The following is a 16,015-nucleotide window of genomic DNA, read 5'->3' as shown; positions in this document are numbered from 1 at the left end:
AGGTTTGCACTTCCTCGATGTGAGATGAGATCATTCTTTTGAGATTCACTTAATATTTTACAACCATTAATCACTATAATAGTTGTATAATGAGTGTTTGACCGGGCCCGTTTCAGGAAACGCAGGCTGACTTTACCTAAATAACTGGTAGTAGTAGTTAGTGAAATGTTGTCCTCGTTAAAAATACGATTTGGTAAGTACAAAATCTGAACGATTATGACAGTGCAAAATCTATGTCGTTTCGGTTACGTAACGAGAATATTTACCTTCTAAAACTACGCTATAGAAAATTAGGCGTATTTGTGTCAGCAAGGTTCTTTTCCATTACACAGTCAGCCACGGATTGAAAGTTTCAGTGTGATACGCACACAATCCTTACCAGCTGATCACTGCTCTTATTGTGGTTTTCGTAGGCTTCAGTTCGAAGACTGGTTTGAGGCAGCTGTCACGCTAGTCTAACCTGTGCAGACCTCTTCATCTACTAATAACTGCTGCAGCCTACATTGATTTGAACCTACTTACTGTGGTAAAAGCTCCGTCTCCCTTCAAAACTTGTACCCCCCCCCCCCCCCCGCATCCTTCCGTTACTAAATTCATGAGTCCTTCATGCCTCAGGATCTTTCATGTCACCATATACCCACAAGTCTCTGTGTGGTGATCTTTACAGAGATGGTTACAGGACCTAAGCTGTTCAGTACAGAAAGTCGAAACAAAACACCTTTCAGACGTCTAAATTTCCAGTTATTATATTACTGAGCAACCGGTTTCGGCGATATATTACGCCATCTTTAGGCCCCTAAACCAACGTGAAGGAAGAATCTCGTCTTTGGTCCAGCCAAATAGGAACCAGCATTCACTGTCTGGTATCTGTCAGTTTGTGACACATCGATCCCTTCGATTATCACAGTCAGCAAGTAATGATTGAATGGATAGATGTGTCAAAAACCGACGGATACCAGTCAGTGAATGCTGTCGCCTCTTTTGACTGGACGAGAGGTGAGAATCTTCCTAAACGTCGGTCAGGGGGCCTGAAGATGAAGTAATATATCACCGAAACTGGTTGCTCAATAAAATAACAACTGGAAATTTAGACGGCTGGAAGATTCAGATCCCCACAAATTTCCTTTCTCCCCAAATCGATACACTCTTCAACTGCTCGATAGTTATCTAGCATATCCATCTAATCTTTAGCATTGTTCTGCTACGAGAAGATAACAGATCATGCTTTTGCCTGAGCTGTTTATCGTAGACGTTCCACTTGAGTACAAGGCTACGCTCTAGATGAGTACCTTTAGAAAAGACTTCCTAATATTTGAATTTATTTTCGAATTTAACGAATTTCTCTTTTTCAGGAATGCCTTCTGATTATTGCCAGTCTACATTTTATGTCTTTTCTATTTCGGCCATCATAAGTTATTTTACCACTCAAATAACAAAATTCATCAATTACTTTTCGTGTCTCATTTCCTAATGTAATGCCCTCAGCATCGCCTAATTTGACTCTACTACATTTAAAACATTCCCTGTGAACACTGCTGCACAACTTCAGAGTATTTACAGGACGACACTTAGTCGTTAATAGAAAAGTGTAAAAGACAATGTACGCATGCATAAGTGACGAATGCTGCAACTAATAATAATTATGTACTTGACGCCAAATAACCTTTTGTTAAGCTGATGTAAAGGCATCCTTGACCTGAGGATGGTCACTTGACTAAAACCGTCTGTCGATAAATAAATACACATTACAGCAGCTCCTGCTAGTTTCGCAAAGCTGTTTTTAAAATTTACTACACTCCATTAGACATTTCGTTACCCTTGTTTTACTTTTGTTGAGGTTCATCTTATAAACTTTTATGAAGGCACTGTCTATTCCGTTCAACTGGTCTTCCGAGTCATTTGTCGTCTGTAACAGAATTAGTCATCCACAAACCTCAAAGCTTAGTTTCCCTCACTCGCATTTTAATATCATCGATTCAGATATCGTAGTGTGTCAAAACACGTCTTACATGAAACAGTCAGGGGCGACTGCTGATCTCCACTTATATACTTTCAATTTTCCTCGTTGCGAAAGGAAACGGGACTCTATTGTAGACCAATAATTAAAAAAAGGTAATTCTGTCCTCGACATCAGGTGGGTTTGGACACCGCAGTTATAAACTGGCATAGTCCTATTGGATTTGGTACGTTCTTTTTTTCCTTTGAAGTGTCTTATACTACCAGTTATAAAGAGATGGAGGGTGGTTTCCAAACAGCGTTGCAAGACGTATACAAATTATTTCCAGACGTGAAAGATGAGACAAGTAACAGAAAGACACCTAGGACTAATTGAATTCTGACCCTAAGTTTTAGTAATCTGTCTTACCCGTTTACCGAGCCAGATAGTAATTGAAAATTGCCGCATAGGCCTGCTGACATAGGAATTAATTTGGCAGTATTTTCATTGTCTATAATCCAAAACTCTATAATATTTTTATTGTTGATTAATGTTTCATCGAAACTTCACGTCAGATTGCAAATCAACCGAGCCTGCCCCACGTTCCGATTCAAATTATTAATCTGCCAAGACGTCTTGGAACTGACATGAAAATATTGCCGTAAAATAATTATAAAACGAAATGATTAATTCAATAACAATTATTAAACGCTATCATTCTCGAAATTTATCTTCACTAGTAACATATTGTTGAAACTTTGGTTTTTACCTTTCGCCATCTCATTGTACTAGTATGATTTAACGATGATTTGACGAACGGTAGTCCACATTATGTTCATTGTATCGTAAACAGTGCGATAAAAAGAATTTGAAGCTGTGCGCTGGAGGACGTGACACCTAGCATATCTCCCGTTCCCATAATGGTACAGCAAGTCCTGGTGTAATCCTGATTGAATGACACAAATAGTAGACGCAGTTTGTTAATTTTTGGGCATGTTAAGGGACCTGTAGACTTTCGAGCTCTTGTAGGATCACTCTATGATAGTCAACACACTTTTTAATCGCTGAGTCTACAGGTAATAACGGCAACGCTTGTCGCAGGAAAGCAACACACATATTTGGGATCAACATAGGCTATCAGTCTTGGAAAATAACAGAAATGAAAGCCTCCTGGTACACTTACCTCGTGCCTGACGTCGATGATGGCCAGTTCTGTAAGGCTGGCTTTATACCCACAGACTGATAACATCGGTTGACATATTGATGGCTATCGTCCAGATAGAGTAATGTCAGATATTGTTTTCACTTTGTTCTATATCGAGGGACTACTTACTTACCGAACCCTGATGATGTGGTGCACTTACCGTTATCAATGAAAGACGAGTAAACGCGCACCGTTTAGGCTGACTCAGAAACTGTTCCACGTTGGGCAAAAAGTGAACAGGCAAAGCTATTTACTTCAGGCAATCTAATTTAAACAATAATTTTTTCTTGAGATTTTTATCTTCCCAGAGCCCTAAAAATACTCGACACAGTACACGAATTTGTATTTATTTCTTCGTCTTCTTCTTCCTCTTCCACTTTTCTCTAACTGATAATGCGATTATTATCACTGTATAGTTTACTAGTGATAGTCTCCCAACCTGATATTGTTTTCTCTGCATATACACAAAAAACTTATTTTTTCATTTGGATACCTTGACTTCATATTTGGTCAAAACATTTTTCGTGTCGTAATGGATTCGCCGTTACTTGGCAGAATAAATCTCAAATTTAAAGGGTGAAAAGTAAACAAACTGCGCCTTGACAAACTGCCTATAGGCTTCTGTCTCGGGTTCTTCGGCCGACGTTCATCTAATGATTTTACTGACGTTTCGCCAGCACGAGTGGTTGGCATTGTCAAAGCTTCACTCTCCATGGAGGGTGAAGCTTTGACAATGCCAGCCACTCGTGCTGGCGAAACGTCAGTAAAATCATTAGATGAACGTCGGCCGAAGAGCCCGAGACAGAAGCCAATAGGCAGTTTGTCAACAAGTGGCCACGAAAGCCTTAACAATATTGCGAAACTGCGCCTTGTTCCACTAACATTTGTTTATTACTAACCATTTTTCGGCTTATTAGACAGTCATTAGGTAATATTCTCAATAAACGCTAGCATGGAGGAAGCCAAACCTTGACAACTAAAGATAACTATTGCACAGAATGTTTGGTCATGATATAAGACAAAAATTGTCAAATCGTGTACTCATCGCTCGCATTTATACATGGTGAAGCCGAAATCTGTCGACAAAATCTCAGAGGTTATTCAGGGATATTTTCCGAGTACTTTGGTATAAGAATCAGTCGAACGAAACGAGACAGAATAAATAAGTAATTCTTACCTAAAATAGCCAAATTAACAATCTTTTTATGCGTTTTCTATTTCTGGTACTTAGAAAAAACATTGACATATTCATTATTGAAAAAATATTGAGCTTAAACCTTTCTCAATTTAGTCATCATTTTTGATTATTGCTCAAAATCTTTGCGTTCAAATTTGGGTGTTTAGTATAACAAGTATCCTTATCATACGAAATATATTTAATATATTTTTTATTCAAAAGTAATTGCCATAACTGTTGATGCATTTATCCCACTGCGAAACAAGGCGTTCAATACCTTCATGGAAAAATGTTTGCGGTTGCCTGCGGAACCAGGTCTGTACCCAAGCTACCACCTCTCCGTCCGGACCAAATCGACAGCCACAGATGTCTTTCTTCACAGCTCCAAAAATGTGGAAATTACATGTAGAACTATCAGGAGGATGCGTAAGGGCCTCCCTACTTCTCACGGGAGGGATATCACGATCTTCTCAGAAACGAACTCCGTTCAAATGCGAGAATGAATGAGAAACTCGGTGCGTAATCTTCCCTTGTACATTGAGGTGAGAAAAGTCATAGGATAGCGATATGCACGTGTGCAGGTGGCGGCAGCATCGCATACACAAGGTGCAAAAGGGCAGCGCATTGGCGGAGCTGTCATTTAGACTCAGGTAATTCATGTGAAAAGGTTTCCGATGTGATTATGGGAATTAACAGATTTTGATCGTAGTGTGGTAGTTGCAGCTAGACGCATGGAAAATTTCATTTCGGAAATCGTTAGCGAATTCAATATTCAGCGATCCACACTGTCAAGAGCTTGCCGAGAATACTAAATTTCTAGCTTTACCTATCACGTCTATCACCACGGATCACTTAACGTCCTAGAGCAGCGGCGTTTCGTAATGTTGTCAGAGCTAACATACAAGCAACACCGGGTCAAATAACCGCAGAAATCAGTGTGGGACGTACGACGAGTGTATCCGTTAGGACAGTGCGGCGAAATTTTGGCGTTTACGGGCTATGGTCTGAAAGCAAACGACTGACGCTAGTGCCTTCGCTAACAGCACGACATCGCCTGCAGCGGCTCTCCTGACAGTATCGGTTGCACCACAGTCGACTGGAAAACCGAGCCCTCGTCACATGAGTACCTGTTTCAGTTGGTAAAAACTGATGGTAGGATTCCACTGTGGCGCAGACCCCACGAAGCCATGGACCCAAGTAGTCAACAAGGCACTGTGCAAGCTTATGGTGGCTCCAGAATGGAGTGGGCTTTGTTTACATGGAATGGACCAGATCCTGTAGTCCAACTAAACCGACAATTGACTGAAAATGGTTGTGTTCGGCTGCTTTGAGGCCGTTTTCACCAATTCGTGGACTTCATGTTCCCAAACAACGATGGAATTATTGTGAACAACAATACGCCACGTAACCTGGCCACAGTGGTTCGCGATTGTTTTGAAGAACTTTCTGGACAATTCGAGCATATGATCTGGCCACGTAATAGCCCGAGATGAATCCCATCGAACACTTATGGGATATAATCGAGTCCTACATCGCCAACATTTTCGCAATTCTTGATGGCTGTAGAGGTCGCATGGGTCAATATTTTTGCGTGGGAGTTCTAACGACTTGTTGAGTCGATGCCACGTCGAGTTGCTGCAGTACGCCTGGCAAAAGGAGCCCCGACACGACGTTAGGAGGTATCCCATGACTTCTGTCAGCTCACTGTATGCAGAACGAAGACAACGTTGATCCTTCCTACTCTGTTGGGTTGGATTGAAACGCTAATGACTTGCACGTTCATGAATACATTGTACCCGGGTAATCCCAAAAGTAAGTTCTCCTATTTTTTTATAACTACATAGACCTGTTTATTTCTACAATCGTTTACATCACTTTACAGCTTGACAATTTAGCTATTTTTCGACATAATCACCATTTCTGTCGATGCATTTTTGTAGACGCCGTGGCAGTTTTTGTATGCCCATGTCATACCAGCTCGCCACCATGCTGTTTAGAAAGTTATGAACCTCTTCCTTCACCTCGTCATCGGAGCTGAATCGCTGGGACCACAATTAACGCTGACAGATACTGTGAGACTCTGAAAAATCTCAGACGGGTAATTCAGAACCGGAGAAGAGGAATGTTGAGCAAGGGCGTACACATTCTCCATGACAACGATACCCACACATGGCTCGGAAAATCGTTGCTCTTCTGCAACAGTTTCAGTGGAACATAATCACCCACCCACCCTATAGCCCTGACTCGGCGCCCAGTAACTCTCACCTGTTCCCTAGGTTAAAAGAACATTTGGCCGGAAAGCGATTCAGCTCCGACAATGAGGTGAAAGAATTAGCAATCATATACAACCGCTCACTTGACGGAAGGTGTGTTCCTAAAGACTGCGAAGTAGCACAGGTCACACCAATGTTCAAGAAAGGAAATAGGAATAACCCATTAAATTACAGACCCATATCACTGACCTCAATTTTCAGTAGGATTTTGGAGCATATACTGTACTCGAACATTATGAATCACTTGAAGAAAATGACTTATTGATACATAACCAACACGGATTCAGAAAACATAGTTCTTGTGCAACACAGCTTCCCATGAAGTAGTGAGTGCTGTCGACAAGGGATCTCAGATCGATTCCATATTCCTAGATTGCCAGAAGGCTTTTGATACCGTTCCTCACAAGCAACTATTAATCAAAATGCGTGCACATGGAGTATCGTCTCAGTTGTGTGACTGGATTCGTGATTTCCTCTCAGAGAGGTCACAGTTCGAGGTGATGGACGGTAAATCATCGAGTAGAACAGAAGTGATATCTGGCGTTCCGTAAGGTAGTGTCATAGGCCCTCTGCTGTTCCTGATTTACATAAATGATCTAGGTCAGGGGTTCCCAACAAAATTTTCTCGAGGACCGCCTCATCGAGCGCGTTTGGTAACTTGCCATATCACAGCATCAAGTACCTAAAATAGCCTAATTAACAATCTTTTTGTGCGTTTTCTATTTCTGGTACTTAGAAAAAACATTGACATATTCATTATTGAAAAAATATTGAGCTTAAACCTTTCTCAATTTAGCCATCATTTTTGATTATTGCTCAAAATCTTTGCGTTCAAATTTGGGTGTTTATTATAACAAGTATCCTTATCGTACGAAATATATTTAATATATTTTTTATTCTAATAGCATCTTGCGGACCCCTCTGGCATAGCTCGCGGACTCCTGGGGGTCCGCGGACCACCTGTTGGAAACCATTGCTCTAGGTGATAATCTGAGCAGCCCCCTTAGATTGTTTGCAGATAACGCTGTAATTTACCGTCTAGTAAAATCGTCAGACGATCAATTCCAATTGCAAAATGATCTAGAGAAAATTTCTGTATGGTGCGAAAGGTGGCAATTGGCACGAATCAAAGAAAAGTGCGAGGTCATCCACATGGGTACTAAAAGAAATCCGATAAACTTTGGGTATAGGATAAATCGCACAAATCAAGGGCTGTCAATACGACTAAATACGTAGGAATTACAATTACGAGCAACTTAAATTGGAAAGACCACATAGATAATATTGTGGGGAAGGCGAAACAAAGACTGCGCTTTTTTGGCAGAACAAAAGATGCGACAAACCCACAAAAGAGACAGCCTATATTACACTTGTCCGTCCTCTGCTGGAATATTGCTGCGCTGTGAGGGATTCTTACCAGGTAGGATAGACGGAGGACATCGAAAAAGTGCAAAGAAGGGCAGCTCGTTTCGTGTTATCGCGCAATAGGGGTGAGGATGTCACTGATATGATACGCGAGTTGGGGTGGCAGTCACTGAAACAAAGGCAGTTTTCTTTGCGGCGAGAAATTTCAATCACCAACTTTCTCTTCCGAATGTGAAATTTTTTTTTGACGCCCACCTACGTAGGGAGAAATGATCATCATAATAAAATAAGAGAAATCAGAGCTCGGACGGAAAGTTTTAGGTGTTACTTTTTCCCACGCGCCATTCGAGAGTGGAATGGTAGAGAAGCAGTACGAAAATGGTTCGATGAACCCTCTGCCAGGCACACAAGTGTAAATTGCAGAGTAACCATGTAGATGCAGATGTAGATGTAGATGCAGAGCATGTTGGATTACAAGAGCAGTATTTGGGTGAGTGGTATCCTGTTGGAAAGTACCCCTTAGCATGTTGTTCATGAATGGCAGAACAACAGATCGAATCGACAGACTGACGCACAAATTTGCAAGGTGCGTGGGATGGTAGAGAAGTAGTATGAAAATGGTTCGATGAACCCTCTGCCAGGCACTTAAGTGTGAATTGCAGAGTAACCATGTAGATGTAGACGTAGATGTATCTTACACTTTGTCTATCTGTGACGTGTGTTCTCCAAGCACAAGTAACATTCGTATCGTTGAGACTTACTCAGCTTATTGATAAAGATTACATGAATTTACGCAGAGACTCAGTGCTTGAACTGCAGAAAGTGTGCTTATTTGGTGTCTCATGGTATAAATTCCCATTGCACTGCGTATGGCTATAAGCCACCTTGCTCAAATGCTTTTACGCTTGAGATATTTCGTATGACTGCTCATACTTACTTGGAGCCAATTTTCTTTCTATAACCACTATAAATCATTACATTCATAAAGTATGTGTTCACTGCGTAGGTAATTTTCTATAAACTCTTCCAGTCAGATGGCGTTACTAAAATTAGTTCTTGGGTCTGAATTTTGTATATGAGAGGACATAGTTTTCAACTCAGGGCTTATGCGGATTCACTGTCACTGGTAATCCAATTTTCAAGCACAGTAGTAACCTTTCAAGGTTAGGTCCACTACCTATTTGCTTGTTATTTGACGTAGTTTGCCGGCCGCAGTGGCCGAGCGGCTCTAGGCGCTTCAACCTGGAACCGCGCGAACGCTACGGTCGCAGGTTCGAATCCTGCCTCGGGCATAGATGTGTGTGATCTCCTTAGGTTAGTTAGGTTTAAGTAAGTTCTAGGGGACTGATGACCTCAGGTGTTAAGTCCCATAGTGCTCAGAGCCATTTGAACCTTTTTTTTCGCAGTTTTTTGGTACAGAGTCAACGACTAGGAGCAACAACTTTACGTTCGAACACAAACATAATATCGAAAGACATTACATTATCACCTTCCGAGAAAAGTCTGGTGAAGCACACTGAGGTGACAGAAGTCAGGGGACAGCGATAGGCACACATATACATATGGCGGTAGTAACTCGTCCACACGATATAAAAGTGCACTGCACAGACTGGGCTATCATGTGTGCTCATTTGATTCATGTGAAAAAGTTTCCCACGTGATTATGGCAGCACGACGGGAATTAACAGACTTTGAACGCGGAATGGTATTTGGAGTTAGATGTATGGGACATTCCATTTCGGAAATCGTTAGGAAATTCGATATTCCGAGATCTACAGTGTCAAGAGTGTGCCGAGAATACCAAATTCCATGGATTACCTCTCCCCACCGATGGTACATTACCTCTCACCACACTTAACGACCAAAAGCATCGGCATTTGAGTATGGTTGTTAATGTAAACAGACAAGCAACACTGCATCAGATAATTGAAGAGATCAATATGGGACGTACGACGCACGTATCCGTTAGAACAGTGCGGCGAAATTTGGCGTTAATGGGTCATGGCAGCAGACGACCAAAACGAGTACCTTTGCTAATAGCACGAGATCATCTGCAGGCCCTGTCCTTGTTTTGTGACAAGATCGGTTGGACGCTAGACGACTGGAAAACCGTAGCCTGATCAGGTGAGTCCCGATTTCACTTGGTAAGACCAAATGGTAGGGCTCGAGTGTGGGTTCGAGTGTGGCGCGGACCCCACAAAACCAAAAACAAAAGTTGTCAACAAGGCTCTGTGCAAACTGGTGGTGGTCCCATAACGGTATGGGCTGTGTTTACATGGAATGGTCTGGTCTTCTGGTCCAACTGAACAGATCGTGGACTGGAAATGCTCATGTTCGGCTACTTGGAGACCATTTGCAGCCATTCATGGACCTCGTGTTCCCAAACAACGATAAAATTTTTATGCATGACACTGTGCCATGTCAGAACACTCTGGACAATTCGAGCGAACGATTTGGCCACGCAGATCGCCCGATATGTATTCCTCTGAACAATTATGCGACATAATCGACAGGCCAGTTCGTGCAGAAGAACACCTTCGCAGTTATGGACGGCTGTAAAGGCAGCATGGCTCAGTATATCTGCGGGGGACGTCAGCGACTTGTTGAGTCCCTGCCATATCGAGACGCTGCACTACGCAGGACGAAAGAAGGTCCGACACAATATTACGAGGTATCCCGTGACTTTTATCACCTCAGTGTACGCAAAATTTAACATTTGAGCCTAGTGGAATTTAAATACTGTCTCTCGCAACTGTTGCTGAAACTTCCGTTTAAATTTTCTTTACTTCAAGTGACAGAATTCACAACTGCGAAGAATATGGTACGTAAAGTATAACTTCATCAGCCAGTTCTGTAGTGAATTGTTTAAGGATGGGGAGTTAAATGTCGATTGCTAATGCAGCGGCTTCGTAATTTCATAAATTACCACGAAACACTTAAACAAGCTTGAATAAAATAGGATTTGGCCGAATGTCTTACCGTTACTTTCACACTGACATTTGAGGCATCCCAGACCTCGCCAAGGAAAAAATTGGAAATTTGTGGTAATGTGTTTTGGGACCAAACTGCTGAGGTCATCGGTCCCTAAGCTTAGCCGGCCTTCGTGGCCGAGCGGTTCTAGGCGCTACAGTATGGAACCGCGCGACCGATACGGTCGCAGTTTCGACTCCTGCCTCGGGCATGGATGTGTGTGTTGTCCTTAGTTAGGTTTAAGTAGTTCTAAGTTCTAGGGGACTGATGACCTCAGAAGTTAATTCCCATAGTGCTCAGAGCCATTTTGAACCCTAAGCTTACACACTATTTAATCTAACTTAAACTACACCCATGCCCGAGGGAGGACTCGGACCTCCGACGGGGGGAGCCGCGCGGACCGTGACAAGGCGCCTCAGACGTCGCGGCTACCCCCCGCGTCTTGCCAACGAAATTGACTGTACTCTAAGGCTTCTTACGCACTGATTTTCAGTAGCAGGTTACGCACTTGGTTGCCACATTCATCTGATCACCAGAAATCAGGAAGGCACGAAGGAATATACCTGACGACCAAGGAGTGGGGCAACCATCGTGTTGGCTTGAAGCATGTGCGCACAGTTTAACAACGTGGCGACGACAAGAGTGTTTCCAGAACGTGCCGTTTGATACAAACTGAAATTGAACATCGTAGGGTGATATGGGATGTTTATTCCAATGAATATACAAACCGAGAGGTGGAAAAAAATTCAGTGATAGGAAGTAGTTGACAGTTTTGCGAACAAAGAACTGAATGACAAGCGAAAAGAGAGCGATTTTTATTCAATAGTCATATCTTCGTTTTTCCATGCCTCGATTTTACATACAATTACTTTTTTCCTTGAATTTCCTAGTTATTAATAGTTCTTCACTGTTTATAACAATATAATTCTTTCGCTGTTTTGCAACATTTCTTGTTGGAAAATATGTTTTACAAACAATAACCACTGATTATGTAAATGGAAGTGGGAGGGGGTGAAGGGGGGGAGGGATACAAGGAAAGGAAAGGGAAGGAACGAATGATATCAGCTGCGACGGGACTTGGTATGGAAGAGTGTGCCGGACCAGGCGTCTAACCCGGGATCTACTACTTATTAAGCAGTTGCGTTAACCACTGCGGTCTCCGGACACCACAGTGTTTACCACAAATGCAGGCGCTATCCCGGCACCCTCCTTGGCTGACCCACCTTCCAACCTAGCGCCACCTATCCACAGTCCCCTTCAATTTCCTCCATGCTCGCTAGTTTTTTAGATTCCTGCTGGAGGTCGAACGTAAACGTGCATCTACAAAGAAGGTTGTGGATTCATTGCCCATCGAGGCGAATCACCTATACGAACGCTTGGTGTCTATTCTTTCTAACATGTCCGAAGGAACAGACACCAAGAATTCACATAAATAACTAGGGAGCAATACAGTATTAATAATTCGTTGTTTTGTTTACCAAGGCGAGCCTCTATCAGCAGATTCTCAAATCCATAACTCTTGTGGATATCCAGGATTGCAGCGAACAGATCCATTTTATTGTTGCGCCAATAGCTTCCCTAGCAGGCGTCCCAGTTTGTAACCAGATAAGCCAGCGTTCTGCCTTCGAAATCGAATGCAGATAGATCTCAATATATGGCGGATGACGTGTAGAGCACGTAGTCTCACTCTTAACTTCCGGGCTGCCGTTTTCATTGTAGCTCGTGGAGGTTGAATGACAGTCAGGTAATAAATTCGAGTAGTTGAGGTTGATCGTAGTCAACATGCAGCTTTCATTTGGGCCTCTTACACACTACCGTCCAGTATTTGGTCATCGTAATAGGGAGCAACGAAAAGCAAGAGCAAGCAGACGCAGGATGCAAGAGAGCAACCAGTCTTGGCTCATCGCTTCCTTTGGGTAGCGAGATGAATGCGGTCATAGTATTTCTTGAGACTGTCCCAAACAAAAAGGCGAAGAAAACGAAAAAACCGTCGACCGCCTTCCTCCCTGGTATCCTCGCACTGGTCGCCGCCATGCGACGCTGCGTGTTTTGCCGAGGGGAGCCACACCGCCACTTACCAACGCACATCAAGATGTCGCCTTTAGCGGGTGTAGGAGTACTTGCTCAGTAAAATATTCAGTTCATAGCACTGCATGACTGATTCCACGACCGCCGAGGAACTTTTCCTTGGCCCTCACCCCCCCCCCCCCCAGCCCACCATTCTGAGACGTCTTCCTGACACTTTGCTATGTCAACAGCTATAGGAACCATCCTGACACCATAACACACTCCATGACAAATAAACGACGCAACACGAAGGAATTGTAAGAATGTGTAGGAAATCCGTAGATGTGTACGTGTGCAAATAAACAAATGTTGCAATTTTACAAAAATTTGATGATTCATTCAAAAACAGGTGTTTTGTAAATTGAGCAAGTCAGTAACGCGTTGGTCCTTATGTAGTAGTTATTCGGCTTGGCATTGACTCGTAGTTGATGGATGTCCTCCTGAGGAATTCGTGCCAAATTCTGTCCAATTGGCACGTTAGATCATCAAAATCCCGAGCTGGTTGAAGGTCCCTGTCCATAATGCTCAAATGTTCTAAATTAGAGAGAGATCCAACGACCTTGCTGCCCAACGTAGCTTTTGGCAAGCACAGAGATAAGCGGTAGAAACTCTCGCTGTATGCGGGCGGGCATTATATAGCAGAAATGGTAGTCCTGGTTGGCTTGCCATGAAGGGCAACGAACGCACCGTTGAATGTCGTCGACCTACCGCTGTGCTATAAGGATGCCGCGGATGTCAACCAAGGAGGTCCTTCTATGAAGTGAAATGGCATCCCAGACAATCACTCCTGGTCGTCGGACCGTATGGCTGGCGACACTCAGATTGGCATCCCACAGGTCTCCAGGCGTCTCCAGACATTTCTTGCGGCTCGTTCAAAGCGGGATTCATCAATGAAGACAATTCTACTCTAGTCAATAAGATTCCAGGCCAAATGTGCCAGACACATTAGAAAGGGGCACTTTGCCGTAAAGAGGTCAATCGTAGTATAGCTCAGACCCCTTTCTGTGAGCTTCCTGTTAATGGTCCTTGTGGTTCACTAGTTACACGTCGGATCGATGATAATGAGTCCGGGGCCCTGAGTGTCTCTTTGACTGTTGCTCAGTCCTCATGTTCTGTCGGTTCTCTAGGACGACCGCTTCCTTCCTGACACTGTGTTCGGCCATTGTTCACTCATTCCTGCCAACATCGTCGAATAGTCGTATCGCTCCTATTCAACTTTCGAACGATTCGCCGATTGCTCCAACCGGCTTCTTTGAGCCCAACTAAATATCCCCTCTCAAATGCCGACACCTGCGTATACTGTTCACGCGCTGTCTAAGTGAAAACACGGAATGAAATTCGCAAACACTTTATGGGCTAGTATCGACATTTCCCGTGTTTACTATCCTTGGCAGCTGCGAGATGAATCAGCCCTGCATCGTCGCGCCATTGGCCGCTAAAGCTTACAGCTTTGCATTTCCCATCCAAACCTGTATAAATATCAATTTGTGACAAATTTGCATAACTCCTTTGTGGTGGGTGCGCCGTTTTTTCCCCTCCTTTAGAAAGTATGTATTTGAGGCGACTTAATTTTGTGAACAACTAACACACAAACTTCGTTTATCATTGTCAGTATAAAAACAAAGGCGTCTTGCTATGCTGTTTGTGGTGTCACCGCCAGACACCACACTTGCTAGGTGGTAGCTTAAATCGGCCGCGGTCCATTAGTACATGTCGGACCCGCGTGTCGCCACTGTCAGGATCGCAGACCGAGCGCCACCACAAGGCAGGTCTCGAGAGACGTACTAGCACTCGCCCCAGTTGTACGGACGACATTGCTAGCGACTACACGTACAAAGCCTTTCTCTCATTTGCCGAGAGACAGTTAGAATAGCCTTCAGCTAAGTCCATGGCTACGACCTAGCAAGGCGCAGTTAACCATATCTGGAGAGAGTCTCACTTGTATTATCAAGAGCACTGTACAACAAGAAATTAAAGTTAAGTATACGAGAAGCTCCGTTCTTTTCATTATAGCTTTCATCACGTATCCTGTTTCAGACTTAACGCCAGTCGGCGTGTGTGTACGCGTGCCTTTCGGCTACTTCTCAGTGTGGCGTAGCTAGCTTGTTACTCCACAACAGTTTGGCGACGAGTGTAAACGTGTTCTTTCTACTTTGCACTAATTTGCTTGTGTCATTGCTTCGCCACATTCTCCAGATGTACTGTCCGAATTTTATCGCTTGCAGAATCAGCAGACGCAGGCCTTATTGGATGCCCTTGGACAGCTCGTCCAGGGTCAACGTGCGCTGCAAACCGATGCGGCCGCCGCCGCTTCATTGCTACCGCAGCCACAACACGCAATTGCACCGCCGTTCCGTGCTTTTCGTCCAGACGACGAAAGCTGGACCGAATGGTCCCGACAATTTGGATTTCATCTCGCCGCCTACAGAATTCAAGGTAATGAGCGGCAGCCGTTTTTGCTTTCGTGTGTAGGTGTGTCCACCTACCGTGTGATAGTGAAATTGTTTCCCCGACGCGACGTAGCGACTCTGTCCTACGAAGAAATTTTGTCAGCGTTAGATGCCTATTTCAAAGAAACTGTTAATGTCGTTGCAAAAAGGTATACGTTCTTTCGTACAAAACGTACGGCCGGTCAGACTAATAGGGAGTGGGTTGCAACTTTGCAAGGACTTACTAGGGATTGTGCATTTGAATGTGACTGTGGACTCCCTTATTCAGATACTATGGTGCGTGATGCAATAGCACAGAACGTTTCTGATGTTCGCATACGGGAACAGATTTTGAAACTAGTTAATCCCTCCCTTCAACAAGTGATAGACATGTTGGATAGGCAAGACACACTTGACTTTGCTCAGGAATCATTTGCAACTTCGCCAGCCGTGTGTCACATTAACCGGCCCGCCGGGCCCGCTGCACGGAACGCTAACCTGCCCTCGCGCACGTCCGCACCGCCACGTGTCCCGCGAAAGCAAGCAAATGCAGTGAAATCATGCCCGCGGTGTGCAACTAGACATTCGCGTGAG

General features: G+C 43.7%; 1 protein-coding gene across 1 annotated transcript in view; it reads right to left on the bottom strand.

Annotated features, from left to right (window-relative positions):
* Positions 1–3,246, bottom strand: part of LOC126260141 (dipeptidyl peptidase 1-like) — a 63,267-nt gene extending 60,021 nt beyond the window's left edge. The window contains exon 1 of the mRNA XM_049957396.1: positions 3,120–3,246. The gene's annotated coding sequence lies outside the window, so the exon portion shown is untranslated. The remainder of the gene's footprint in view (positions 1–3,119) is intronic.
* Positions 3,247–16,015: the final 12,769 nt, after the last annotated feature.

The sequence above is a fragment of the Schistocerca nitens genome, chromosome 1, assembly GCF_023898315.1.
Source record: "Schistocerca nitens isolate TAMUIC-IGC-003100 chromosome 1, iqSchNite1.1, whole genome shotgun sequence".
NCBI classification, from domain to species: Eukaryota; Metazoa; Arthropoda; class Insecta; order Orthoptera; family Acrididae; genus Schistocerca; species Schistocerca nitens.
Note: the sequence above shows the minus strand (reverse complement) of the source record. Positions and strands in the feature narration are given on the sequence as shown.